This window comes from Sinohyriopsis cumingii, chromosome 13 (genome assembly GCF_028554795.1).
Source record: "Sinohyriopsis cumingii isolate HCF-2022 chromosome 13, ASM2855479v2, whole genome shotgun sequence".
NCBI classification, from domain to species: domain Eukaryota; kingdom Metazoa; phylum Mollusca; class Bivalvia; order Unionida; family Unionidae; genus Sinohyriopsis; species Sinohyriopsis cumingii.
The window spans coordinates 13,934,486-13,961,473 of record NC_142973.1 but is presented as its reverse complement, the minus strand read 5'-3'; the positions used below and the strand labels follow the sequence as shown (position 1 = coordinate 13,961,473).

General features: G+C 40.0%; 1 pseudogene across 3 annotated transcripts in view; it reads right to left on the bottom strand.

The window, feature by feature from the left end:
• Window positions 1-22,567, bottom strand: part of LOC149784959 (carbonyl reductase [NADPH] 1 pseudogene) — a 35,714-nt pseudogene extending 13,147 nt beyond the window's left edge. The window contains exons 1-2 of one of the 3 annotated variants that reach the window (XR_016425341.1): window positions 22,437-22,567; window positions 16,000-16,903 (exon numbers count right to left, since the gene is read on the bottom strand). The product of XR_016425341.1 is annotated as a carbonyl reductase [NADPH] 1 pseudogene, transcript variant X3 (transcript). Of the gene's footprint in view, window positions 1-15,493; window positions 16,904-22,173; window positions 22,326-22,436 lie in introns of those variants that run through there. The other 2 variants (XR_016425339.1, XR_016425340.1) reach the window with 2 other exon arrangements.
• Between the last annotated feature and the right edge of the window lie 4,421 nt (window positions 22,568-26,988).

Below are 26,988 nucleotides of genomic sequence, written 5' to 3'. Positions count from 1 at the left end.
TCAGAAAGGCATTTTCGCTGACTACGTGGATGCCTTTTTGAAACTGAAACAAGAAGCCAGCGGCTATCCTTCCTGGTGTCACACTCCCGAAGACCAAATACAATTCAAAGAGAAATACTACGAACAAGAAGGCATCTCTTTAGACCACATCGAGAAAAACGAAGGCAGGCGATCGTTTGCCAAAGTGATGTTAAATTGCTTGTGGGGTAAAATGGCACAACGACCGTGTTTACCCAAGACGGAATATTTGACAGAACCTTCCCGTTACTTCCAGATGATTCACGACAAAACCAAATACATGAAACACGTGGACGTCGTTCGAGAGAATTTGATCTTGGTCAATTACGAAGAAGATCTGGACTTTGTGCAAGACGACCCTTTTGGAAATGTCATCATTGCGGCTTACGTGACAGCTCATGCTCGCTTAAAATTGTACGAAGCTTTAGAACTGTTAGGGGAACGCGTCCTGTACTTTGACACGGACAGTTGCATTTACATCCATCACCCGATTCAACATCACCCTAACATCGAAGGAGACCGTTTAGGAGCCTGGACAGACGAGCATCCCGACGACAAGATTTTAAGTTTCGTCAGTGGCGGTCCCAAAAATTACGGCTACGAATACCGTGACAAACAAGGAGAAGTGCACACGACGTGCAAAGTGAAAGGACTGACTCTGAATTATCGTACCAGTCGAGTGGTCAACTTTGGGGTATTGAAAGAAGCCTTGCAATCGGGAGAGGATGGAAACTTTAAAGTGACCACCTACCAACCGAACAAAATTGTACGTTTACCCACTCACCACATCGTCAGTCGACCCTTGGAAAAAATCTATCAAATTGTATACCAGAAGCGAGTTCGACTTCCCAATCATTTCACCTTACCGTACGGTCACGTCGGTATTGGTCTGTATATAAAAAGGAACCCTAGGCAAGATTGATAGTTCATCGTGACTACCAAGACCGAGCGAACAAGATGAATACTTTGAAAGAGACATCGTTCCAGTTTGGGGATTGTAAAAAAGTTGTATCTTCCTCTAGTGTGACTAATATTGGATGGATAAGACCCAGACATTGCGACGGAAAATGTCCGGAAGGAAACTGCGATTGTCCATGTGGTTACCATTGTAATTGCGTAACGGAGTTTGCAGACGAGTGCGATTGTGAGCCTTGCGATGGATACGATGCTGTACCTTGTGACCTGAGCGATGCCGTAAAGCATCATGGGAACTTTAGTGCCCCTACCCCTATCATGGAAAGTGATGCTGTGCGTGTCAAACCTGTGGGATGCGAAAGCGATGCTGCTCGTCCTCTTGGACATTTTACTGGGTTTCGTTTTAAAGGGGAATGTTCACCTTCACGTCTACCCCCCTACGGATGTCATCCAGCCCTGAACAAACTCCTGCCCATGTCACTCAACCCTCATCGAAACGAACCTGTGAAAGACGAATATTCGTTTCCTGTGCGTTTGTCGGAATACTGCGACTTTGAAAATCGTCTTCAATCGTTCAAAGGAAAATGGCCAAAGTATCTGGGAGGACCGACCCCCGAAGAATTAGCCAGAGCCGGATTTTTCTACATGGGCGAAGGAGATAAAGTCAAGTGCTTCAGTTGCGGTGTGTCACTTCACCACTGGGAACCGCAAGATTCGGCCTACGTAGAACATGCTCGATGGTCACCGAATTGTCATTACTTACCCTTAGTGGGACCGAGACATTGAAGTAACTTCTTACCATAATAATCTGTTCATGGATACTTTACAAGAGAACATTCGTGCTTTGCCTGTGGAGTTGAGAGAACGCATTTATCGAGAACTGGTCAAAATACAAGTGAAACGTAAAGAACAATTGCATCCGTTACGTCATCGGTGTTTGAACCACTGGTACCTGAAGGCTATACAAGGATTGATTCAATTGAAAGTGTTCCATCGGACAGACATTGATCAACGATCCTCTAGTTTTAAAAAGGATTGGTTTGGTATGGACGATTGTAGTTACATCATTGTAAACGTACTGCATCGAATTCCAGAGGAAGAGTTAACGAATTACCAACATCTTGAACACAATGTCAACTTAGTGAAAGAGGAAACTTCTGAACGAATTGTAATGTGTAGATTAGTGACTCAACGATTTAAATTCGACACTGAAGTGAAACCATGTTTGTGCAAAGAGTACATTTCTTGTGTCAGACCAAAGAGGATTTAGTATGACCTATTCATGGATACTTTGCTAGAGAACATTCGTGCTTTGCCTGTGGAGTTGAGAGAACGCATTTACCGAGAGCTGGTGAAAATACAAGTGAAACGTAAAGAACAACTGCATCCGTTACGTCACCAGATCTTTAACCACTGGTACCTGAATGGTATAAGAGAACTGATTCGTCAGAAATTGTTTCAGTGGTCAGACCTTGTTCAATACTTCCAGGCCCCCGATGATTCACGTGTTGATCATTTTGGTTACTTCGAGATTCACCTAGAGCAACCCATTGAGGAAGACGAGGTAAAGGATTACCAACATTTGTTACGTGGAATCTACTTAGCGGAAGAGGAAACTTCTAATCGAACTCTGACGTTTCGGTTACAGTATGCAAGATTTACATTCCCAACTGGAGAACGAAGATCTCTGGCTAGAAAGTACGTGTATTCTTTTCGAAACAAAGAGACTATAAAAACAGGCTGTTATGCCACGACTTATGTCGTATGTCATCCAACAGATTCCGTGGAAGGAACTCAATGACCATATTCAAACCGTGGATCATTACCATCGATTATTACAAGAACTGTATCCATTCAATTTGGGACGACAAGTGGTGTGTGTCTTAGTGACTTGTTTTTTGGGATTTCGTTTACCAGCCGATTCTTTGTGGACTCTTTACGATCAGTACTTACCACCTCCATGGCCTTAAATGGTCACGAAAAGCTCCTTTTGCTCAAAGCCTTGCGTTTTCATCTGGATACTTCTCGACCTCAACAGGAAAAAAAGATTCGTCAACTTTTAGCTACCCAAGACGTGTATGACGATGTGTGTGTAGCTTGTGACTTACATCCCCATTGGACAGATGTCCGTGCCTGGAAAGAATGGGCTTTTGAGGCTTGGACCCAAGAAGTGGCCCCATTTGCACGAGAGTTGTTCAAGGAAAAAAGTTACTTTTCAACCCGTGTTAGTGACGGTGCCAGAAGAACCCGTCACCCAGGACAGGACTGTCGTGGACAGGCCTGAAAGACCCTTTCGGGAGGACACTTGTGTGACCTTACCCCCTACTATAGAACTGGTTAGAACATTACCCAAAACATGTTGTTGTTGTACAGACACTTGTGTTTATTCCACGTTCATCGTTATCATGTGCCTTTTATCCTTGTACTTAAGCCTTTGGCTTTTATGTATTTTTGTCTTTCATATTTATGTTTGAAAAAAAACATTCAATAAAGGTGTTCTGAAAAAGTATATAAACTCTTGTCTTGTTTGTTTTTCGTGTCACAAGTGACATTTCTCACACCATGGCTACCTCTGCTGTCTCTGCTCCCTCTTCCTCTACTGTCAAAGTCATCGACGAACACTTAGATCGTGCCAGTTGGGAGGCTTTGTATCTTCGCCATCCCTTTAACATGCTCATTGCTGGACCTAGCGGTTCTGGCAAAACCGAATTCGTCAAACGTTTGATCGAACATAAACATCATTTGATCGATCGGCCCCCTCAACGGATCGTGTGGTGTTACAAAGAGTGGCAATCGGCGTACAGCCTCTTGCGAGAAAGTCAAGGCGATTCCATCGTGTTTGTGGAAGGCATTCCTAAAGAAAACGACGGCATCGTCTCTGACTCCCGTCAAACCCATTTGGTCATTTTCGACGACATGTTAGGAGAAGACGAAGAAGAAATTAAACTGTGGTTCACGCGCAAAGGGCATCACCGTAATGCCAGTGTCGTTTACATCACCCAAAATTTGTTTCAACAAAGTAAAGCCCATCGCACCATCAGTCTCAATGCGCATTACGTGGTCTTGTTTAAAAGCCCTCGAGATAAATCGCAAGTGCAAGTCTTAGCCAAACAGTTAGGAACGCCTTGGCTGACTCAGGCGTACGACGATGCCACTCAAACGCCACACGCCTATTTACTCGTCGATTTGAAACCTACGACTCCCGAGGATTTGCGATTTCGTACCCACTTGTTTCACCACTGGTGCCAAGACGGAGGGCCTGTCCTGTACACGTCTCCGTCCTCGACTTCATTTCACTCCTCATCAAAAAATCTATAAAAACCTCAGACCCTTTTTCGTCTGTCTCACACAGTGTGAACATGACGTCCCTTCAGTCGCATCTTCCCGTCAAATTGATCCGTGCCTTATATGGCATCAGTCGAGAAAAAGATCCACAAACACGAGCTCGTGTCTTAGAAGCTAGTCTCAAAGAAGTCTTACGATGGTTCACGGTGACGGCACGTCAATTACTCCAAGGAATCATTCAGATTCCTCATCAAACCAAACGCTTTTTCGATCGAAACAAAGTCGCTTTGGTCCAACTGGCCGATCCCCGCATCGACACTCAAACCAAAAAACAAATCATTTTGAAACCTGGAGGGAGCGGTACTCTAGGAGGGGTCATCATTCGCTCACTCTTAAGATGGGATCCTAATGCCCCCAAAGTTATCCCCAAGACAAAAGTCCAACGAAGCCCCAAGAAGAAAAAGAAAAAGACCAGGTCCCCAAGAAGAATAACTTCTCCAGTGGCAGGACCCTCCTCTGACCAGACACCACCACCACCCCGGAAAAAGAAAAGAAGCCCCCAGAAAAAGAAACAGAGAAAAAGTTCCCAGAAAAAGAAAAGTCCACAGAAGAAAACTAGTCGCAAGAGAGGCACATCGGCCAGGACGCAACCTTACACTCGCAAACCACGACCTGCCACGGCAATGACTGCGTCTCCGGCAGCCTCACGTTTGTCCACTTCTCCGTTGATGTCACCAGGAACTGAAGAGTACTTGGAGACGTTGATCACACCAAGAACTTCTCCGTTGATGACCCCCAAAAGAACTTCCCCAGTGGCAGGACCTTCCAATTTAGCGGTAGTGGCTGCTGCTCACAAAGTACCTTCTCCCAAAATCAAAGTCCATGAAAGATCGGGCATGTTACAAATTTTACTGGATTTGTCCAAGCAAGAACTGGCTCGATTTAGTCCGTTACGTACCCCTGCACGACGTGTCATGCCTGTCCTCAAACTGATACGACGTAAAGACAATCAATGGCGACGCGTTCCAGTATAAAAAAGACCTGTGACCGAGTCGGGTATCAGTGTTTTTTCGGTGCTCCTAAAGACTCAAAGATGTCACCCTCCAGAAAACCCCAAGGAAAGAAAAGGAAAAGACTGCCACCACGTTTAGCCAAACATGGGGACATGTTATCTGTCCTGTCCAAAGCTTCTCCACCCCTACGAAAAAAACTCATTCAAACGGCCTCCAAAGAGGTCATCGATACCGTGTGCGAATGTTGTTTGAACGTTTTGAAAGGCACGATCCCTTTGTCCAAACACCAGAAACAATGCTTAGGCAAACATCGTCACGTTCTTCGGAAAATGGTTCAAAAGAAAATTCCCATTCGTCAAAAAAAGAAGATGTTGGTCCAACGTGGAGGCATTTTACCTCTCTTGTTAGGCCCCATACTGAAAGGAGTCTTGGGAACCATGTTGGGAGGACTGGTGGGAGCAAGATAAAAAGGCCCTCGGAAGTCCCAAGATCTCAGAATTCACCCCTGACAACCCCATGGAAGGACGAAAACTAGCTTTAGTGCCTTACAAACGATGGATGGAATACTATCGGTGGCAAGAACAACGCACCCCGCATTTACCTCCCAATCCCAATTTGAGCGAGATGTCCCAGTTACAACACGAATTGCAATCCTTGATTGATCGCCAAGATTTGTCCGAAACAGAAAAATCGCAAAAGTACGGTCAACTCTTGCAAAGACTACAACTCTTTCACCAGAAAGCTTTAGACGAAACAGCTTTACCCACTCTAAAAGATTTTAAGACCTTGATGAAAAGTCCAGCACCATCATCATTACCACCACCACCACCACTTCCATCCCCAAGGGTCACCAGAGATGCTACCCCACAAAGACCTGAGGAAGAAGAGATGCGCGAAGTGTTTCAAACACCGTCAGCAGCTCCCATTTCGAGTAAGATTGCAGCATCCTTGTTGACCCCGTCCCCCACACCCCAACGAGAAGAAATGAAAGCTTGGGTTAAAAAGATGATGTCCACGCCTCCTTCGACAGAAGTGAAAAAGAAAGAAGGGAAACCAGAAGCGAAAAAAGAAAAGAAAACCAAAGCCATTCCATTGCCACCTCCACCACCACCACCACCACCACTACCTTCGACTTCTACTCCCGTAGCCCATCGGACACGTAAATCCGTTTCCAAACCACCCTTTCGACCCACCCAAAGTAGCATCACCGAAGAGTGGGTGACTTATTAACACACCAACACAAAAAATGGAAAAAGTCTTAGCCAGCATTTACTAAGATCCCTCGCATCCTGCAGGTTACGCAGGAGTTCAAAAATTGTATCGTGCTGCCAAAACGCGACTGAAAAGTCTCCGTTTACCTCAAGTGCAACGATGGTTACAAGAACAAGCTACCTACACTTTACACAAACCCATTCGACGCAAGTTTGCCAGAAGTCGCACCCGAGTGGAAGGCATCGATCATCAATGGCAAGCCGATTTAGCCGATGTCTCTCATTTGGCCAGCTACAATCGTGGTTACAAATATTTGTTTTGTGTCATCGACGTCTTTTCCAAATTTGCCTGGGTCGTGCCCTTGACTTCCAAATCGAGCAGCGAGTTAGTGCGAGCCCTGCAACGGGTGTTGAAACAAAGCGGTCGTCACCCTCTTCGATGGCAAACGGACAAAGGCACCGAATTTCTGAACCAAGCTTTCCAAAAAGAATTAAAGAAACATGACATTCATTTTTTTACCACCGAGAATCCCGAAACCAAAGCCAGCATCGTGGAACGTTTCAACGCACTTTGAAAGAACGCATGTGGAAATATTTTACGCATCACCACACTCTGAAGTACATCGACATCTTACCGCACCTGGTGCAAGCGTACAACCAATCTTACCATCGAAGCATCGGACGTGCCCCGCAAGACGTGACCCCCGAGAACGAAGTGTTGGTGTTTGAGCGCCTGTTTGGTACGTCCCCGACGAGGGCTGTCCCCAAGAAAAGTGGAGAGTTGACCGTAGGAGATTGGGTGCGCATTGGCAAAACCAAACGCACTTTCGACAAAGGTTACTTACCTAACTGGACGACCGAATTGTTTCGCGTCACTGGACGAGTGCATGGCGGTCATCCTGCCGTCTATAAATTGGAAGACATGAACGGAGAAGTGCTCAAAGGAACGTTTTATTTGCCCGAGTTACAACGTGTCACCAAAAAAGAAGACGACGTGTACGACATCGAAAGCATTCTCGAACGCAGAACCCGTAAAGTGGGCAAACGACGTGTCAAAGAAGTCAAAGTACGTTGGAAAGGATATCCACCCAGTTTCGATTCTTGGATCGACGCTTCGCAAGTCATCGACTATAAAAAGAAGAAGTGACCATCATGCCCTTTCACACAGCAGACGCAGCTACGTCGACCACTCCTTCTTCCCCTAGTTCTTCTGTGCAAGATTTACAAAAACAACCCTTGTGGGTGTGGTGCGGAGAACGTGTGCCTAAAACGCAAATCGTCTTTTTCTGCCAAATCTTCGTGGTGTATTGTGTCATCGGTGCAGCCATTGCCAATTTGAGTTTGCAACAAGGAGACAAACAATTGTGGACCATTTTATTGAGCAGTTGCATCGGTTACCTGCTTCCCAATCCCTCCCTGAAATTCTCCTCGAACGGGAACGTTGTGTCCAGTGCCAGTGCCAGTCACCACTCCAACAACAGCCACAACCAGAACCCCATTTTGGGCGGAGACACACCTCTGACATCCACTAATATTCCCTCGGACAGCCACAGAACTCTGGAATTATGAGTCACCAAAACCAATTTTACTTAACCTTACCCAGTGACAGTTCCATGGAGGTGTTTCCCAACAACACGTTGTGCTGTTACACGGCCAAATTACCTCAAGCCATCCCCTTAGATCACGAAGCCCATTGGGAAGTGGCTTTAGTAGAAATGATTCACCCGACCCAAGTCCTCAATGTCCTTCCCAATCAAAATACTTTTATGGTGGAAGTTTATGACGAGCCATTGCAACAATGGATGGATACCAATAGCAAATATAAGCATAAAATCCCTAACACAAAAAATCCAAAGTGGACCGACTATCACTTGTTCATTCCCCCAGGTTATTATTTTAGTGGCCAACATTTGGTCAACACCATAGCCACCAGGTTTAATGGTGTGTTTGGGAAAGCTTTTGACATTGTCAAGAACAAAAGTGTCACCCTAGAATACCACAAAACAGCTCGTCGCTTCCTGATGAAATTTCCTGAGGGGGATAAAATCATGGGTTTCTATTTCTGTGATGAATTGTTTGACATGTTGGGCGGTAACATGAAGATGAGGAAGAAAATAGAACAAGAAAAAAAAGGAATTATCAGTCATTTACAACAACGAGTCTTTTGGCCAGTATTTTCATACCCCAGTAGAACTGAACCAAGGACTGAATTTGATGTTCGTGTACTCCGATGTGGTGGAATACAACGTGGTGGGACACACCTCCGTACCGTTACTGCGTGTCATTCCTTTCAAAGTGGATTCTGCCGCAAACGCTGACGAGGAAGGTGGAAACACTTACCACGTTCACCGCGAATTTGTCCATCCTCACTATTTACCGGTCAGCAAGTCGTATTTGGACACGGTCAACATTACTATAAAAGGAGATTTGGGACAAATATTCCATTCACCAAAGGAAAAGTCACGGTGAAACTCCATTTTCGAAAACGGTTCTCTCACGACTCGTAAGTCATGTATCCAGTGTACCGAGGGGTTGCTCGACAGCGAGGACACGGTTTAGGAGATATGTTAAAATCGGCCTTTCGTTCGGTGGCCCCGGTGTTGAAACCGATGGTGACACGCGGATTGCACGCCTTGAAAGATGCGGCACTGACGCAAGGCAAAGAATTTCTCCAAAATGTCATCATCGACAAACAAAACCCTAAAGAAGCCTTCATGAGGGCAGGCAAAAATGTCTTGCTGCAAACGGGCAAAGACATTTTAGGCCGACGAGACACACCTATAAATGCCCTGCACGCTACCGAATCAGGCATTCAGCAAGGACAAGGTAGAAAGAGACGACGAAGAAAACACCCTTTCACCAGACTTCAAGCTAGAAAGGCCAAGAAAAGAAGAACCGTTCGAGACTTAGACGTTTTCGATTATTGAAACACAGCAACAAAAAATGATGCACCGAGAGTCTTGCGCTTGTTCCAAGACGGAACTGGATCTGTTTGCCATGCCCCCTACCATGACGACGATGCAAGAATCCCAGTGGGTGGAATTTCACCCGGTCTCCTCTTTGACCGATTCTGCTCCCATCGAGTTTGAAATCAAAGGACAGCCCGAAGATTACATCGATCTGAATAGCAGTTACCTATACTTAACAGTGAAAGTGATCGAACCACCCAACGATATCCTAGGCGATGATGATGCAGTAGCTCCCGTCAACAATTTCATGCATTCCTTGTTTAGCGAAGTGGACTTGTACTTGAATAACAAACTAGTCAGCAGCAGCATGGATACTTACCCTTACCGAGCGTACCTGGAGAATCTCTTGACGTATGGAAAAAACGCCAAGGACAGTCATCTAGATGCTTGCGTGGTATGGAAACCTGACCCAGCGACTAAGTTCAACACTACTGTACTTGCTGCGGATGCTTCACATTCAAAGGGATTTGTAGATCGACGAGCGAAAATTGCTGGAAGTCGTAGTTTAGAACTAATGGATCGCTTGCATTTGGACATGTGGTTACAAGAAAAGTATTTGCTGAACGGGGTGGATGTCCGCCTGAGACTGAATCGCAGTAGTGCCGCTTTCCATTTGATGGCTGCTCGTGATGCCACTTACAAAACCATCATCCAAGAAGCCAGACTCTACGTGCGTCGTGTAGAAGTGTTACCTAAAGTAGGTAACGACATCAGTCAGACGTTGAGCAGAACAACCGCCAAGTATCCGATCCGACGTGTGGAAGTGAAAACGTTCACCATTCCTGCTGAACAGCGATCCATGATCCAAGATCATCTGTTCCAAGGACAGTTACCCAAACGTTTGATTGTTGGTATCGTCAAGAATTCAGCCTTCAACGGAGCCTACCACGAAAATCCTTTTGAGTTTCAACATTACAAAGTGTCCAAGATTGAAGTCAGTCGCGACGGCAAGACCTTGTGTACCCGACCTTTCGAGCCTAAATTTGAGCCCGAGAAGAATTACTTGAGATCGTACTTGTCCCTGTACGAAGCCACGGGACAGTTAGGAACCAACACCAGTCACGGTATTACGTACGAGGATTATGCAGGAGGCTATGCTTTGTGGGCTTTCGATTTCACTCCTGACCAAGGCAGCGACGAGGGACATTTCCACCCTATAAAATCTGGCCAGATTCGTGTGGAAATTCAGTTTGCAGAAGCTTTACGCGCAGAAAACACAGTGAACGTCATCCTGTATGCAGAATTCGACAATACGATAGAAATCAACAGTTTGAGAGAAGTCATTCTAGATTACTAGAAGCCATGGAAGACTGTTATCCCTCTTTACCTAGTGGAGAAACTTTGGACATGAAATGTGAGGAAACTGTGGCAAAAGAAGAAGTGATCATGATGAAGTCAAGATGGCCAGAACAAGAAGCCCATTTAGTCTCCTGTTTTGCCAAACACTTGGTCGACAAAATGACGGAATTGATCAAGAAAAATTGCTATGGATGTCAAAACGATCATCCCAGTCAAATTCAACACGATAAATGCCTAATGTTAAGTCAAGAAGAAAAATTGGACGAGTATCTGGACGAAGCTTGGAGTCTCATCTCAAACAAAGACGTGTTGCACCAGTGGTATAAAGACTTGCGTGAACATTCTTGTCCACCATTAACCACTCAAGAGATCCATCGTATCGAAGCTCTCCTGAATCAGAGTGAGGAAACAGAACGAATAACCGTTTATTCGTCAGACATTTTCAAGCAAAAAGTCAGGATCGAATTGACGACTTATTATTACCTGTGAAGAAGAAAAAAAACCACACAAATGGATACCTGGGAACTTTATTACCTTTTGAACCACAGTTCGTATACGGCTTCTTGGAATCCTGTCGTCTGTGCTAAAGATGAACTCCCTCATCGCAAACCTAAAGACCATCAAGCTTACGTAATCAACACGGACGACAGTCATCTCCCAGGAACCCACTGGGTAGCCGTCTGCTTTCCTCAAGAAGGATGTGTGGAATATTTCGATTCGTACGGATTGCCCCCTTTGGAAGACGATATCATCGACTTTATGAGAAGAAATGCTCAAACCACCAGATTAAATAATGTGAAATTACAAGGCACAGATTCCTTGGTGTGTGGACAATATTGTGTGTATTTTCTGCATCATCGCAGCCTGGGCTATTCCTTAGAACATTTAGTGACTCATTTTGATCCTCGTTCTTCTGCTAGAAACGATGTGAAAGTAGATCGATGGTTTTGTGACCATTATGCTTATCTTTTGTCTCAAGCTAGGAAACGTAGTGTCCATCAATGGCCTAATGATTTCCAACAGTGGAAATCACAATTTCATTCACAACGTTGTCAGCCCTGTTCAAAGTAGATTGTGAATTGAGAAAAAATGTTTGTGATTTGAAAAAAATTGTTTGATGTTATATTGTTGGATTATTGTTAAAAAGGTTAGAGTTGCTGTTTAGTGTTAAGTGATTTTTGAATAAAAAATGTTGTGTTTTGAAAAAAAATGCCTTTGTGGTTTGTTTAGCTATAAGAATGTTGGATTGATGCTCTTTCATTTCTTACTATCCCTCTCATGACACTCACTGAACGTTGCGACTCGAAAACCGTGTGGGGGATGTTTTCCTTCACGTCCGCGCTTTGACTTTAAGAACCGGGGTTGTTTCAAGTCTAACCATCCATTGTCGACTCATCCTCCTACGAAGATGTGCTCCAAACTAGCTAAGCTCAACGAAGCCTACGTGAATTTGCATAGGGTCAGACACAGTCTGATACCGAAGCCAGAAGAAATAGAGAATGTGAGAATGTTAAAAATCACTGAAGACCTGATAGAAGAGCTCTTCAGAGAAGAAGAAATGAACAGGGAAAAAGAAGAATGGACAGAGAAGTACAGACTTCAGAGACAGCAGCAACAGCAGCAGCAACAACCTGAACCTGACAGAGGCTTTGTCGATTGCCGTATCGACACCAAAGAGTTCTTCTTCTCTTTCCGAAGAAGCAGACCTATCGCCAGAAAGTCTATCCTCAGAGGACATCGCATTCTTAGAAACTAAAAAAAGAATGCCATAGCAAACAAAAAAAAAAAACAGCCCTTTTCAGGGCTACCCAATAATCTAGAAAAGAAATAACTATTAATTTGCCAATGTGTGTAGGTAGAGTAGTGTGAAAATAAACACTAACTCTTTTTCAAAAAAATGTGAGGGTATGTGTTTGTGTATAGGATTGAGTGTTTGTAAGTGATCAAGTACGTTGGTGTGGATAGTAGATTAAAATGATGTTTGGTTTTTTTTGGCTGTTAGAGGTGTATATTTGGAGTTAGATTGGATTGCTTTGCGTATGTGGATAGTCTATTGAAGTGATTTATAAAAAATTTTAAAATAGTGATGGGTAGCATAAAAAGTGAGTGAGTGTTTCTTTTAGGTCCGCGCGTTGTTAGGTCATTAGTTAGTTAGTTGGATTATAGTGGTTTTCGTTCTTTTGAACATGTACCACTTTTTTATTCACGCACTGCGTGATTTTTAATTACTCCTGGGGTCATGATCTAGGTAAGATCGATTTTATGTTTTTCAGGGGGATGTTTTCCTTCACGTTCGCGCTTTCACTATAAATTGAAACTCGCCGGGCAGTCTAGCTACCCTTGTTGATTGATCAACACAAGAATGAATAGCAGAATAGTGAAACTGTTAGAACTCCAGATGCACCTGGAATATGCCAGGCGCATAGTAAATGAACTATCAGCGGAGGCTATCGTAGAAGAAGCAAGAATAAAGAAGGAAGAACAGGAGAGAAGACAGAGGGAAGAGGTGGAGGAAAAGAAAAGAGAAGAGATGATGTCGTTCAATATTCCCGAGACAGAGGATTGGGGTGTTGAAGCGAATCATCCTCCCTCTGCGCTCCCCAGAAGAAAGGTGAAAGAAGACTGGGGAAGAAGATGCGTGTGTGGCGCCAGGCCAGGACGGTGCAACCATTAGATAGGTGCATCAGGAGTTCAAAAAAACAGCCCTTTTCAGGGCTACCCAACACTCTAGAAAAGAAATAACTATCGATTTGCCAATGTGCGTAGGTAGAGTAGTGTGTATATAAACACTAACTCTTTTTTAAGATAGTGTGAGGGTATGTGTTAGTGTGTTTGTGTTTGTAAGAGCTCACGTAAGTTGGTTTGGATAGTAGATTAAGGGTTTATTTATTGATTCTTAGTGTATGTAGAGAGTATAGTTAGGGTTATATTATATGAAATGAGAAAGTCGGGGGATGTTTTCCTTCACGTCCGCGCGTTGTTAGGTCATGATCTAGGTAAGATAGATTTTGTTTTTCAGGGGGATGTTTTCCTTCACGTACGCGCTTTAAGTATAAGAACCCACAGTATTCGTCGTTCAAACCATTCTACATAGAAGATGGCTTCAAACCACCTGGATAAATTTCAATCATTGCAAGACGTCCTTGACAATTTGGGCATGATAGAACAAATGCTCGTACGACTCGTTGAAGACCACTATTCTTATAGTCCGCATAGAGTAAAAATGGAAATTAACAACTTAAGAAAAGCAAAGGACATGATCAGTGGTGTGATGAAGGAAATAAAGGAGGAGAAGGAGGATGAAGAGGAAAAGATAAGAATAAGAACATGGAACGAAAAAATTGAAAAAGAAGAAGAAAATGAGAAGAGGAAGAAAGAAGAAGAGGAGGAAGAGAAGAAAGAAGAGGAGGAGAAAAAAAAAGAAGAGAAAGAGTGTTGGAGATAAAATAAGAAGTTGGTGGAGGAAAAGAAGAAATTAGAAGCAGAAGAAGAAAACCCAAAGGCCCTTTTCAGGGCCAGCCATATTTCTCGAAAAGAGATAGCCTTTCCATTGCCTAGCCCTTTTTTTATTTTATTTTTTATTTTTTTATGTTTCAATTTTACATAGACCCTATACAGTCCCAAGGGTTTTTTTGGCCATGTTAAATATACATAGACCCTATATTGTCCCAGGGTTTTTGGCCATGTTAATTTCCATAGACCCTATATTGTCCCAGGGTTTTTGGCCATGTTAATTCCCATAGACCCTATATGTTCCCACGATTTTTCTCCATGTTAAATTTACATAGACCCTATATGTTCCCAAGGGTGTTTTTAATGATAAATCCCATAGACCCTATAATATCCCCCTTCACTACTAATGTTCGTTATCATGAACTTTTAACTTTTAAATAACTGTACAAATTGAAACCGGGGCCCCGAGTGGCCAAGTGGTCTAAAGCGCTCTCCGTTACGGATCACTGCCATCTCACCTCTGTCTGCGTGGGTTCGAGTCCAGGATTCGGCCAATGTGGGTATGTGAAAAAGCTTGCCAGTAGCTTCTCGTGGGTCGGTGGTTCTTCCCGGGGTTTTCCTGGGTTCTTCCTCCACCATTAATACTGGCCGCCATGCATAGCCTATCGTGTGCTGAAATATGGCGTTAAACCCCACAACAACAACAACAACAACAAATTGAAACCAACACTGATGTATGGCTTAGTATCAAAAAGTCCAAGGGCAAGTTTAATTGTTACATTTTTTGCCATCAAACTTTGAAAGAATTTCGCTCAAAAATTTCTGAAGGACTTTGTGCATTGCAACTAAATTTGGTTTGAGAATTAACATTAAGAAAACCTAGATAAAGCTTGAGTTAAACATTTTTTTCTCTATTAAATGTGACAGAGTGATTACCCTTGTTTGACACTGAATTGTACCTTTTCTAATTTAACTAAATTCATTCGTGTTATTTTTCAACTAGAATCATACAACATTCATATAACATTTTTCAACTGGAATCATATAACATTCATATAACATTTTCCAACTGGAATCATACAACATTCGCTATTCTCCATGTGGCTTAATGTTCAGCTGTAATGGTAGGTAACTTGACTAGTGAAACGTATCTTCAAACGTGACATGCAGTTTCAGTGATATAATGAAAACACCGGCCTTTGCAAACGTCATTACAATGATTCGTATTTGATATCAAATGAATGGTAGAAGATTTGTTTCAAACGTTCCTTACATTGCTGACAGGAGGTGAAAGATCTCTTATATGGATAAAAACTATTTAACGATATCGTACACGATTATTTTTAATCGATAAAAAGTATAAATTTTAGCACAAAGTTGGAGGATACGTTAAGACAACAATAATAACAACATCAATAACAACAACAGTTTCAACAAAAAATAGTAGAAGTAGATGGACCGTTACGTCGTTATGTGTAGAACTGAGAAAAGGAGAGGAATTAGGCGTAATTCATAACACACATAAAGATGGACCCGTTGTATTCAAATCAAGAGTAGTCTTCATCTAGTTATCGTTTGCTTACAGAAAGAGACTATAATTATCTTTACACATCAGTTTGCTGTACCTTGAGTTAGAATGCTGTCATGACAAACTTTTACCAATACCGGGCTAATACTAAGATAGCTAAAAAGTATTCTGGTATATAAAAACACCAAAACAATTTTACATTTTTGCTGGGATGTACAACAGTTGTCGTAGTTTATCATATCTGGTGATACACATGCAATGGATCATTTAAGAAGTGCTCATGTACGAAAATGCAGTATTCTTCTTACTGTCAATCAACAGTTTGAATATGATCTATATTCGTTTTCAACTGATAAAGTCGATCGTCTTCCGGAACTGTACAAGTTCTGCATTCGGTTTGGGCGTGCCTGGCGGTAGCATAGCTAACCAGACGACATCAGCCGCCGCCTCATCGGGTGTCCTTGGCCTCACGTCACCAAGACAACCGTTTCCATCCAGGTACGATTTTGTCGAATCTGTCATTGTCCACCCAGGGCAGCAAGCGTTGATCAGAACATTCCTGCGTGGATCGTCTTTTAATTCTCGCGTCAGGGCTTTTGCCATAAGGTTCTGAAATGTGTACATGACTTGACTTGGTTGTTCTGGCCAACCATAATTTTTTAGAGCTCCAGCTTTTACCGCCATAGTGTACTGGTCAACAAGTTTATCGAGTTCATACAGTCCGATAGTGTTTAGGTCGATCTTTAAGCGAACAGCCTTCCCAAGATATTTCAACATGCCCGTTTCGCTGGACATGATGATCAGGCGGCTGTGGGGTCTCATCAGTGGCAGAAAGATCCTGCACATGTTAAGGGTGCCTTTGAAATTTGTCTCGATAGTCTGTTCTACTTGCCTCATAAATGGGGCCTTTGTGTCCTTGTCAAAAAGAACCGCGGCATTATTGACGAGTACGTCCACTCCTCCATATTTCTCTATGATAAATTCCTGTAACATTCGGATACTAGCTGGCTGTGTAATGTCCAGTTCATGAAACAAAGGATGCAATCCCTCTTGCTGGAGCTTCTTGCATGCGGCCTGACCCTTCTCCGTATTACGAGCCGTAAGGTACACATCCCCGTGGAACTCGTGCAGTAGCCTCCGTACCACAGCGAACCCGATGCCTCTGTTGGCACCGGTCACGATAGCCACTTTATTTGGCATGTTCAGTCAGCTCTGAAGTACAAACGAGAAAAGAGTAAAATCAAACAAGTTGCAACGCCAGTTGATAAAATAATCATCGATACATAGAATAACCATAGGTCTAAGTGGGTCTCACGTCTATGACATCTCCCTTATAGCCAAGTGCAGAAGTGTTTGCCCAAAAAATCTGTGTCAGTATGGTGTATTCTGTTAAAATTGTATCCATTGCTATCTATTGCATATTTTATGAAAACAATCAGTTCGAGAGTTCTCTTAATTTTCAGCAATATAAAGTTGTGTAAGTTTTTTCTTACTCTTTTACAGCAGCCATATTTGATGGCGGAACAGTACAATTGGCATAAATCTGAAACACGTTCAAGTCGGAAACCTTTCTGTCAGATGTGATCAAAATCGTTTGAGCTCTTCTTAAGAAGTTATTAAAGGTTTTGCTATATTTAGTAACAGCAGGCTCGTATTATAGCAGTTTGGCATCATGTGTTCCATCTTGAAAGCCATTCATGCCGGAATTTGAAGTCTGATATACATAATTTGATCAAAACTTAAAGGATTTTATACCAGAAAGTTTAGTTCAAAGTCTGGTCCAAATGAGCCTTGTTGGGTTTTAAGAGGCAGTTGAAAACAATAAATGTTGACGGATGGTCTTTTCTCTTTTAAGTAACGAAGGCTATGCTTGAAATCGGAAGATCATCATTGCTGCAAACTTGAAGGAGTTCCTGTCAGAACTTGTTTTCTTATATCTGATCATGTCCTTTTAGCGGTTTCTGAGAAGTCATTAAAACATTAGGGGTATTTGTTATTTTTAGCAGTAGGGTTCCTTTTAATGACGGATTGGCAGAATGTGTGCAAATTTGAAATTGGACCATGTTTTATAAGAGGAAATTTAAAAATATAAATTGTTGTCGGACGCTCGACAGATACGGGGGCCTACAAAAATCTCGCTTGGACTTACAGCCAAACCAGTTACTAAGAAACTCACGTCATGTCCTGAAAACGACAAGTATTACGGATTTGCTGTCTTTTAATATCAATGTTAGTATGATTATATATATATATATATATATATATATATATATATATATATATATATATATATATATATATATATATGCGCGCGTTTGTGTGTTTCAAATTTAGACAAAAAATTACCGTCGCATAATACGCCATAAGATGGGGGCCTAAACCGTTCATTTGAAAATATAAGTAACACAATAATGTGAAGCCAGACCCATTAGGCGCCGTCACATAATGATCAATGCTGTTTGCAGTCCAGTGTATATTAAACACGAGCAAATATGGTAGATACACAGACTGTTAGAAACTCTTCACCACCGACACTTATTCTCAGACGCTATAATGTAGCTTGTATAAATAGGGATTGGCAAATATAAATTAAGTAAAGCAAACTGAGAACATGTATATTGCGTATCATATTTATTCCAGACCTTGTCGATGGAAGCTTGGGGATTATTTTCCTGCCTGTCCGTGCTTGCGTGAGTATTGTCACGCAAGTCCACCTATATCGTTTTATATAGTGGCATCATACTTTAGGATAAGATAAGAGTGTTCCACATATTTGCACAGCTGTTTTCTAATTTTGATTCATTCCTAGGTTGATGGAGGCATGACACTCGTGAATATTTATGTACATGAGAGGTGAGTATTTAATAATAACTGACCAACATAAAAACAACACGTGGAAATAATGCTGCTGACTTGGAGTTTACATATGCACTCATTTTCAGATGAAACATTCAAGAAGTCTTTTCATACATGAATCATTATTGAAATAAAATAAGTAACTCGGCCATTGAAATTACCAGTTATGAGTTCTTTATCAATAATCATTCATTCTTAGCTCTACAGAAAATCATATATACCCCCAATCGCAAATTAGCCGAGGTTATAAGTAATTTTGTACGGAAATGGCCTGCTGTCGGATACCATACTGCGAGGACGCGTTCTTCAGTCACGTACCGCTGCGAACCCGATGCGAAAATCGACTTAAACATAATAATAATGAATATGGCGTTTAAGAGATTTTCAATAAGTTTGAGTCAATAATGTTCGTATCATGAACTTTTAACTTTTAAATAACTGTACAAATTGAAACCAACACTGACGTATGGCTTAGTATCAAAAAGTCCAAGGGCAAGTTTAATTGATACATTTTTGCCATCAAACTTTGAAATAATTTCGCTCAAAAATTTCTGAAGGACTTTGTGCATTGCAACTAAATTTGGTTTGAGAATTAACATTAAGAAAACCTAGATAAAGCTTGAGTTAAACATTTTTTTTTCTCTATTAAATGTGACAGAGTGATTACCCTTGTTTGACACTGAATTGTACCTTTTCTTATTTAACTAAATTCATTCGTGTTATTTTTCAACTGGAATCATATAACATTCATATAACATTTTTCAACTGGAATCATATAACATTCATATAACATTTTTCAACTGGAATCATATAACATTCATATAACATTTTTCAGTTGGAATCATATAACATTCATATAACATTTTTCAACTGGAATCATATAACATTCATATAACATTTTTCAACTAGAATCATATAACATTCATATAACATTTTTCAACTAGAATCATACAACATTCATATAACATTTTTCAACTAGAGTCATATAACATTCATATAACATTCGCTATTCTCCATGTGGCTTAATGTTCAGCTGTAATGTTAGGTAACTTTACTGGTGAAACATATCTTCAAACGTGACATGCAATTTCAGTGATATAATGAAAACACTGGCCTTTGCAAACTTCATTATAATGAGTCGTATTTGATATCAAATGAATGGTAGAAGATTTGTTTCAAACGTTCTTTACATTGCTGACAGGAGGTGAAAAATCGCTTGAATGGATAAATACTATTAACCATATCGTACACGGTATTTTTTTAATTGATAAAAAGGATAAATTTTAGCACAAAGTTGCAGGATATAAAGGTCACATTATCGATTGGAACGATTCACTATTCTGGCCACCGTTATATCAACAGAAGATCTCAGTAAAACAGTGTCTTTTTAGCACCAATTGCGTCACACATATGGGGCGCCGGAATTAAATGATAAACACGATTCAGCCGTGGGTAAAGAAAAAATAACATTAAAGAGGTCTATCAGCCTTATTGCTCAATGAATCATACCTTATCATGAAGATATATATATATATATATATATATATATATATATATATATATATATATATAGTTGACGGAACTCGTTTAATATTTTCGTATTTATTATCAGTCTTTGCTTATAAGTACACTATTTTGGCGAAGGGGGTATACCCATGTCGTATGACCACTTTTCCGGTTTTCTAGTTATTGGTTTCTTTCGTTTACTGCTTTGTTCATACAATTCTTTCTCAGTTTACATAATAGGGCATGCGGTATGAGTATTGAATAGCCAACAAGCTGTAACCATCATTCTATAAAAACTTGTATCAGTGTGTGTGTGTTTGTGTGTGTGTGTGTGTTTAACGCCATTTCTCAGCACATGATTGGCTATACATGGCTGTAAGTATATTTGTTGGAGGGAGAACCCAGAAAGACCTTAGGAAGAATCATCCACCGACGGGAAGATACTGGCATATTTTCTCACATATCCACATTGGTCGAGCTAAGAATTGAACTCGCGCTAACAGAGGGGAAATGTGTGAGTGATCTGTAAAGACAAGAGCTTTAGATAACACAATGCCCTTAGATCACACAATGCCCCAACCTTGATCGTAAATTCTAGCGGCAACAATAATAATACCGGAAAAGATGTTATACTTGGTGACTTTTCCTGTACAAACGCTGAAATGATACCACTAATCATGAAATGCCATGTATTTTTTGTAACCGTATTACATCCTATATAATACATGTCGATGTGCGAACAGCACTGATCCAATGAACTGACGGTTAGTATTATTTTTGTCACAGTGGGTTATCAACTATTTAATGTCTCAAAAATCATACAAATTTTAATCATTTATTAAAATATAATATTAGTTGCTTCTTTATGAATAGCAGCGATCGTCTCCTACTTTAAACACAAATGACAAACGTGATACCCAGACCAGGTGAATGCCCTATGACGGAGAGCTCAGACCAATACATTATAGTAAGAGTGGATATAAATAGCCAAATATGTCAGAGAACGCCTTGCTATTTGTAAAATAAAGGGTCTGGGTTGTTTGATTGCTTGTATTTCCTCTGATTTCTCTACAATAAACACGATTGTCGACAAACTGCATTCGCCTGAACTGCTGTTACAGCTATGTGCAACAGCCACCTTCGGGAACGGTGGCGAAAACTTGTTTTAATATGAAGGTGACTGTTATATGCATGTTGCTTTTTGATGGACATTATAGCGCTGGGTCTTAAAAAGTGCGACTGCCTTATAAAGGTGGATATCAGACCGAGGTGGCTGTTGGAGTAAGTTTGGCTGTTCGTTATTAGCCTCGGGTAAATTTATATATATATATATATATATATATATATATATATATATATATATATATATATATCTTGATAACGGTGAAAATACAAAGATTTCACAACGGTTTGAGACTACAAATAAACTCTTCGTCACAAAACAAACACTAAACACAAAAGCTAAGATATCAGAGTTACTCCCGCCCACCGAAAACAAAGTTTAAGACTTTTTCGACATAAAAAAATTGGAAAAATTTAACTAGATCTTTTAAAAAAATATTTATTACAAATAATACTTTCAACAAAGCTAAATTTTCGTACTTTAAAATCTGCCCTTAAATTTAGCTGCCCTACATGCATTGTCTGCCGAATGGGAACATTGCGATCATGCTTGCAGCTTAGTACAGATTTCTTTTGTTTGATATGCGAATATCGCCATTACAAGATACCCCGTTTGCGACATTCATATGGGAGTTGCTGACGAATTTGTTACGAATTAGGTGTGTGTGTGTGTGTGTGTGTGTGTGTGAGAGAGAGAGGAAGAGACGGTTGTAGGGAGGAAGAGAGAGAGAGCGCGCAAGGGCGGATTAAGGGAGGAGATGGACGGATGGAGCCCCTCCCCAATTCTAAACGATATTTCTAGATCCGTCGCTGAAGAAAGCGAAAGGAACGAGTCGAACTAACCCAGAGATATAATACATATACCCAGGGACCAAGTTTGGCTGTAAACTCATAGTTTGCAATAGCCGATCTATCCGCTGTGCATACTAACTGCTGAAACTATTATCTTTATCGTTAAATTATTACTCCACACGAAAGACCTATCTTGCATTACTTACTTTTCCTATGACATAGTTTCCATTAAAATTTTCGTTGTGTACGAGTGCAGCAATCCTTACAGGAGGTGGGTTCAAAGCGAAATAAATCAGATTCCATATGTGTCTGCCATCGTTCACTCAGAAACTATACCTTTTTGCATATATATATATATATATATATATATATATATATATATATATATATATATATATATATATATATATATATATATAAAAGCTCGGTATTGATTTTTAAAAATGAAATACCGGACGGTTAAACTCACCTTATTTAGAAGGCACATATACAGATCCCAAGTATATCGGTTACAGTACAAGAATGTATGAGATCTCACCTGTGGTCGCAGTACACATCATACCAGAGAACTAATGGCAACACGATCAATATCAGGTATTGATCTACCTGGCCGAACGCGTTACGTGATATACACTATTTAGGAGTATAGTTGTTCACAAGTCATCATATCTCATGGATAATTGCTTTAACACTACAGCAAACAAACAAGTCATTTTCATAAGGAAGAAAGGAAAAATGGGATAAATGAGGGTCTATTGTCGCATGGTTTACAGTACTTTCAAAACCTCTAGCAGCTGGACGTAAATTCGTCTACATTGAGGAAAATGAATAATATACTGTAGAACTTCGATTATTTATCAGGGTGCAGGACCGAGACCATGATGGATATAAGAACAGACGGATAATAGAATATGTATATTTAAAGTATTATACAATAGACCGGGTCATCAAAAAATCATAATATCTACATATGTATATGTACCTGTTTTTAATATTTTGACGTACAATGCTCTGACGGTTAACAGAAGCTGACGGTTAAACGGGTGCCGGATAATCGAAGTTCTACTGTAAATGACAACAAATGATTTGTACAACATGAAACATTAGCTGGGACGTGGGATCACTGGCGTACCGAATAGGGGGCAATGGTGGCGAATCGCCCCGGGCTGCACTTCGGTAAAGACAACAAGCAAACAAACAAAATATGGAAAAAAGAAAGGAAAACGAAAAAGAAAGGAGGGGTAAAGGAAGATAATATTTTGAAAATTTGTTGACGTCGCCCTTGGCGGCGTGACTTTTATGAGCTCTGTTTACAGAGATCAGGTCAATGATACGCTTGGTTGGTTTTAATACTAAGGCAAATTCAAGTCATGTGTACATCAATGTTAAGGACAAATTCGACATTAGCGTGTACTTCAGTGTTAAGGACAAATTCGACATTAGTGTGTACTTCAATGTTAAGGACAAATTCGACATTAGTGTGTACTTAAATGTTAAGGACAAATTCGACATTAGTGTGTACTTAAATGTTAAGGACAAATTCGACATCAGTGTGTACTTCAATGTTAAGGACAAATTCGACATTAGCGTATACTTCAGTGTTTAGGACAAATTCGACATTAGTGTGTACTTCAATATTAAGGACAAATTCGACATTAGTGTGTACTTAAATGTTAAGGACAAATTCGACATTAGTGTGTACTTAAATGTTAAGGACAAATTCGACATCAGTGTGTACTTCAATGTTAAGGACAAATTCGACATTAGCGTATACTTCAGTGTTTAGGACAAATTCGACATTAGTGTGCATTTCAATATTAAGGACAAATTCGACATTAGTGTGTACTTAAATGTTAAGGACAAATTCGACATTAGCGTGTAATTCAATGTTAAGGACAAATTCGACATTAGTGTGTAATTCAATGTTAAGGACAAATTCGACATTAGCGTGTACTTCAATGTTAAGGACAAATTCGACATTAGTGTGTACTTCAATGTTAAGGACAAATTCGACATTAGCGTGTACTTCAATGTTAAGGACAAATTCGACATTAGTGTGTAATTCAATGTTAAGGACAAATTCGACATTAGTGTGTACTTCAATGTTAAGGACAAATTCGACATTAGTGTGTACTTCAATGTTAAGGACAAATTCGACATTAGTGTGTAATTCAATGTTAAGGACAAATTCGACATTAGCGTGTACTTCAATGTTAAGGACAAATTCGACATTAGTGTGTACTTCAATGTTAAGGACAAATTCGACATTAGTGTGTAATTCAATGTTAAGGACAAATTCGACATTAGTGTGTACTTCAATGTTAAGGACAAATTCGACATTAGTGTGTAATTCAATGTTAAGGACAAATTCGACATTAGCGTGTACTTAAATGTTAAGGACAAATTCGACATTAGCGTGTACTTAAATGTTAAGGACAAATTCGACATTAGTGTGTACTTCAATGCTAAGGACAAATTCGACATTAGCGTGTACTTCAATGTTAAGGACAAATTCGACATTACTGTGTAATTCAATGTTAAGGACAAATTCGACATTAGTGTGTAATTCAATGTTAAGGACAAATTCGACATTAGTGTGTACTTCAATGTTAAGGACAAATTCGACATTAGTGTGTACTTAAATGTTAAGGACAAATTCGACATTAGGGTGTACTTCACTGTTAAGGACAAATTCGACATTAGTGTGTACTTCAATGTTAAGGACAAATTCGACATTAGTGTGTACTTCAATGTTAAGGACAAATTCGACATTAGTGTGTAATTCAATGTTAAGGACAAATTCGACATTAGCGTGTACTTAAATGTTAAGGACAAATTCGACATTAGTGTGTACTTCAATGTTAAGGACAAATTCGACATTAGTGTGTACTTAAATGTTAAGGACAAATTCGACATTAGTGTCTACTTCAGCGCTAAGGACAAATTCGACATTAGCGTGTACTTAAATGTTAAGGACAAATTCGACATTAGTGTGTACTTAAATGTTAAGGACAAATTCGACATTAGCGTGTACTTCAGTGCAAAGGACAAATTCGACATTAGTGTGTACTTCAATGTTAAGGACAAATTCGACATTAGTGTGTAATTCAATGTTAAGGACAAATTCGACATTAGCGTGTACTTAAATGTTAAGGACAAATTCGACATTAGTGTGTACTTAAATGTTAAGGACAAATTCGACATTAGTGTGTACTTCAATGCTAAGGACAAATTCGACATTAGTGTGTAATTCAATGTTATGGACAAATTCGACATTAGTGTGTAATTCAATGTTAAGGACAAATTCGACATTAGTGTGTACTTCAATGTTAAGGACAAATTCGACATTAGTGTGTTCTTAAATGTTAAGGACAAATTCGACATTAGGGTGTACTTCACTGTTAAGGACAAATTCGACATTAGTGTGTACTTCAATGTTAAGGACAAATTCGACATTAGTGTGTACTTCAATGTTAAGGACAAATTCGACATTAGTGTGTAATTCGATGTTAAGGACAAATTCGACATTAGCGTGTACTTAAATGTTAAGGACAAATTCGACATTAGTGTGTACTTCAATGTTAAGGACAAATTCGACATTAGTGTGTACTTAAATGTTAAGGACAAATTTGACATTAGTGTCTACTTCAGCGCTAAGGACAAATTCGACATTAGCGTGTACTTAAATGTTAAGGACAAATTCGACATTGGTATCTACTTCAGCGCTAAGGACAAATTCGACATTAGCGTGTACTTAAATGTTAAGGACAAATTCGACATTAGTGTGTACTTAAATGTTAAGGACAAATTCGACATTAGTGTGTACTTCAATGTTAAGGACAAATTCGACATTAGTGTGTAATTCAATGTTAAGGACAAATTCGACATTAGTGTGTACTTCAATGTTAAGGACAAATTCGACATTAGTGTGTTCTTAAATGTTAAGGACAAATTCGACATTAGCGTGTACTTCACTGTTAAGGACAAATTCGACATTAGTGTGTACTTCAATGTTAAGGACAAATTCGACATTAGTGTGTACTTCAATGTTAAGGACAAATTCGACATTAGTGTGTAATTCAATGTTAAGGACAAATTCGACATTAGCGTGTACTTAAATGTTAAGGACAAATTCGACATTAGTGTGTACTTAAATGTTAAGGACAAATTCGACATTAGTGTGTACTTCAATGCTAAGGACAAATTCGACATTAGTGTGTAATTCAATGTTATGGACAAATTCGACATTAGTGTGTAATTCAATGTTAAGGACAAATTCGACATTAGTGTGTACTTCAATGTTAAGGACAAATTCGACATTAGTGTGTTCTTAAATGTTAAGGACAAATTCGACATTAGGGTGTACTTCACTGTTAAGGACAAATTCGACATTAGTGTGTACTTCAATGTTAAGGACAAATTCGACATTAGTGTGTACTTCAATGTTAAGGACAAATTCGACATTAGTGTGTAATTCGATGTTAAGGACAAATTCGACATTAGCGTGTACTTAAATGTTAAGGACAAATTCGACATTAGTGTGTACTTCAATGTTAAGGACAAATTCGACATTAGTGTGTACTTAAATGTTAAGGACAAATTTGACATTAGTGTCTACTTCAGCGCTAAGGACAAATTCGACATTAGCGTGTACTTAAATGTTAAGGACAAATTCGACATTGGTATCTACTTCAGCGCTAAGGACAAATTCGACATTAGCGTGTACTTAAATGTTAAGGACAAATTCGACATTAGTGTGTACTTAAATGTTAAGGACAAATTCGACATTAGTGTGTACTTCAATGTTAAGGACAAATTCGACATTAGTGTGTAATTCAATGTTAAGGACAAATTCGACATTAGTGTGTACTTCAATGTTAAGGACAAATTCGACATTAGTGTGTTCTTAAATGTTAAGGACAAATTCGACATTAGCGTGTACTTCACTGTTAAGGACAAATTCGACATTAGTGTGTACTTCAATGTTAAGGACAAATTCGACATTAGTGTGTACTTCAATG